Raw genomic sequence first — 3,684 nt, 5'->3', positions numbered from 1 at the left:
TTGGATTTGTACGTGGACCGGGTTATTGGAGCCAAACAGTACTCAATTATATTGAGACCAAACGAATCCTGCCCCTCTGCTGCATCTTTTGGCTATTCGAAAAGTGGGCAAAATCAGAAAAGTCTATTAATTTGATAACTTATATAATTTTTCTTATTTTTATAACTAATAGGATATTCAGTGAATGCACCGAGCAAAACGTTCACCACCTTTTGTACGTTCATCACCTGTAACTCGATCAAGACATCTAGCAAATATTGTCGCCGTTGATTTTTCATTAGAATCGTCATCCAGTCGACCAAGTACTCCAATTCAAATTTCCGATAATCCATTTTTTGAACCCGACCTCACAATTGAGAATCCGAAGAATATTCAAGGACAATTCATAGATCCTGAACCATTAATCTTTCCTCCGGAACCACCAATCATTCAAACAGAGATTGTTGAGGAATCAACCATTAAATCAGAATCCTCTAGTGATTCAGATTCAACAAATTCAATCATGGAGAATCTGGAACCTCTAAGTATGGAAGACCGAATGAGAGCTAAACGCACTGGTCAAGGTCACGCAATTACTCAACCAGACATTAATGCACCAGATTATGAAATTAAAGGACAAATTCTACACATGGTAACTAATCAATGCCAATTTAGTGGTGCGCCGAAGGAAGATCCAAATGAACATCTTCGTACATTTAATAGGATCTGTACACTATTTAAAATAAGAGAAGTGGAGGATGAACAGATCTATCTCATGTTATTTCCCTGGACTTTAAAGGGAGAAGCCAAAGATTGGTTAGAATCGTTACCTGAAGGGGCGATTGATACATGGGACGTTTTAGTTGAAAAATTTCTTAAACAATTCTTTCCGGCATCTAAAGCTGTAAGACTTCAAGGAGAAATTGTTACGTTCACACAGAATCCAAATGAAACTTTATATGAAGCGTGGACAAGATTTGGAAAGTTATTGAGAGGATGTCCGCAACATGGTTTAGACACTTGTCAAATAGTACAAATATTCTACCAAGGATGCGACATCACTACAAGAAAAGACATCGATATAGCAGCTGGTGGTTCTATTATAAAGAAAACAGCAACTGATGCTTACAAAATTATTGATAACACTGCTTCCCACTCATATGAGTTGCACCAAGAAAAAGATATTGTTAGATCATCTAAAGCAGCTAGAGCCGATTCTAGCCATGACTTAGATTCCATTTCCGCAAAGATAGATGCTGTCGAGAGACGAATGGAAAAGATGACTAAAGATATCCACTCAATACGAATTAGTTGTGAGCAGTGTGGAGGACCACATTTGACAAAAGATTGTCTCAGTATTGAACTAACAATGGAACAAAGAGAGAATGTTTCATACATAAACCAAAGGCCTGGAAATAATTATCAGAATAATTATCAACCGCCAAGACCAATCTACAATCAAAACCAGAATTATAACCGAAATGTTCCATACAACAACCAACAAGGTCCTAGCAATCAACAAGTATCCAATAATACTTACAACCAGCAAAGACCTATTTTTCAAAACAAACCACCACAAACCGATGATAAAAAGCTAAATTTAGAAGATATGATGTCAAAGCTAGTTGAATCTCAAACACAGTTTTTCACATCTCGGAAACAAACGAATGAACAAAATTCTCAAGCATTTAGAAATCAACAAGTTTCTATTCAAAATCTGGAACAAGAAGTGAGCAACCTAGCAAGGTTGATAGGTGAAAGAAAACCGTGAAGTTTACCAAGTGATACAAATGCTAAACCCCAGAATGAAACGACTAAAGCCAATACCACAAGAAGTGGTATTACACTTAAACCACCTGAAATACCTGTAATTTCTGATGAAGCTTTTCCTACTCCACAAGAACCACAACCTGAACAAGATAAGGAAAAAGAACCGGTAGTTGAAAAGGTTAATGAAGATAACACAGTTAAGGCTAAACTTTATGTTAAACCATACCAACCACCACTTCCTTACCCTAGTAAAATGAGAAAAGAGAGACTTGAAGCCGAGCAATCCAAATTCTTGGATATGTTTAAACAAATAAATGTTAATCTTCCTTTCATTGATGTGATTTCAGGAATGCCTAGATATGCCAAATTTTTGAAAGATCTAATCACAAATAGAAAGAAAATGGAAAAACTCTCGGCTGTTACTATGAATGTTAATTGTTCTACAGTGCTGTTGAATAAGATACCAGAAAAATTATCAGATCTAGGAAGTTTCACAATTCCATGTTTTTTGGGTAGTCTTAGTTCAATAGAAGCATTGGCAGACTTAGGTGCTAGTATAAATTTAATGCCGTATTCACTATACGCTAAACTAGACCTTGAAGAATTGAAACCAACACGAATAAGTATACAACTAGCCGATCGATCAGTAAAATATCCTAGAGGGATAATGGAGAACATGCTACTTAAAGTTGGTACTTTAGTATTTCCAGTAGATTTTGTTATTCTGGACATGGAAGAAGATTCTCGAGTTCCTCTCATATTAGGAAGACCATTCTTAAACACGGCCAAAGCAATAATAGACGTGTTTGGTAAGAAATTGACCCTAAGTATAGAGGACGAGAGTGTTACCTTTTCTGTTGATAGAGCCATGCAACAACCGCAATCTGCAGATGATACATTTTATTATATTCAAACTATAGATTCACATGCAGAATTGTTAGAAGAATTTCTAGAATTACAAGGAACCGGAGAATGTTCTTTAGGAGAAGGAACGGAACCAATTGATGAAACTGAAATGTTAACTACACTTATGGCTAATGGATATGAACCAACAACAGAAGAAATTCAAATGCTAAAAGAGGAAGACAGATATCGATATAAATTGTTGATAGAAGAACCACCGACATTAGAGTTAAAGCCAATTCCAAACCATTTGGAATACGCTTATTTACATGGTGAATCTGAATTACCTGTAATAATATCATCTTCTCTTACGGAAAATGAAAAATCTCAACTCATTTCTGTGCTAAAAGCTCATAAACCAGCTATTGCATGGAAGATTCATGACATTAAAGGTATAAGTCCTTCGTATTGCACACATAAAATCCTTATGGAAGAAGGTCATAAAACATATGTGCAACGCCAACGAAGACTAAATCCTAATATGCAAGATGTTGTTAAGAAAGAAATTATTAAACTGCTTGATGCAGGTTTAATTTATCCAATTTCTGATAGTCCATGGGTAAGCCCAGTTCAATGCGTACCTAAGAAGGGTGGCATGACTGTCATCACAAATGAAAAAAATGAGCTTATTCCTACTAGGACTGTAACAGAATGGCATGTCTGTATTGATTATAGAAAATTAAATAACGCCACCAGAAAAGATCACTTTCCCTTACCTTTCATTGATCAAATGTTGGAAAGATTAGACGGAAATAGTTACTATTGTTTTCTAGATGGTTTTTCCGGATATTTTCAAATTCCAATAGCACCCGAGGACCAAGAGAAAACCACATTCACGTGCCCTTATGGTACTTTTACTTACAAACGCATGCCATTTGGACTTTGCAACGTCCCTGCAACCTTTCAAAGGTGCATGATGGCGATTTTTCACGACATGATAGAAGAATGCATGGAAGTTTTCATGGATGACTTTTCAATCTTCGGTGATACTTTTGAATCATGTCTAGTTAATCTTGAACGAATGCTTATTAG

At 36.0% G+C, this 3,684-nt stretch overlaps 1 non-coding gene across 1 annotated transcript; it reads right to left on the bottom strand.

Moving 5' to 3' along the window:
* Positions 1–886: 886 nt before the first annotated feature.
* LOC139903558 (small nucleolar RNA R71) lies at positions 887–993 on the bottom strand. Its single transcript, XR_011778371.1, has one exon. It is a non-coding gene; the product is annotated as a small nucleolar RNA R71 (small nucleolar RNA).
* Between the last annotated feature and the right edge of the window lie 2,691 nt (positions 994–3,684).

Source organism: Rutidosis leptorrhynchoides, chromosome 3 (genome assembly GCF_046630445.1).
Source record: "Rutidosis leptorrhynchoides isolate AG116_Rl617_1_P2 chromosome 3, CSIRO_AGI_Rlap_v1, whole genome shotgun sequence".
NCBI classification, from domain to species: domain Eukaryota; kingdom Viridiplantae; phylum Streptophyta; class Magnoliopsida; order Asterales; family Asteraceae; genus Rutidosis; species Rutidosis leptorrhynchoides.
The sequence above is the reverse complement of the archived record's forward strand: the minus strand, read 5'-3'. Positions and strand labels throughout refer to the sequence as shown.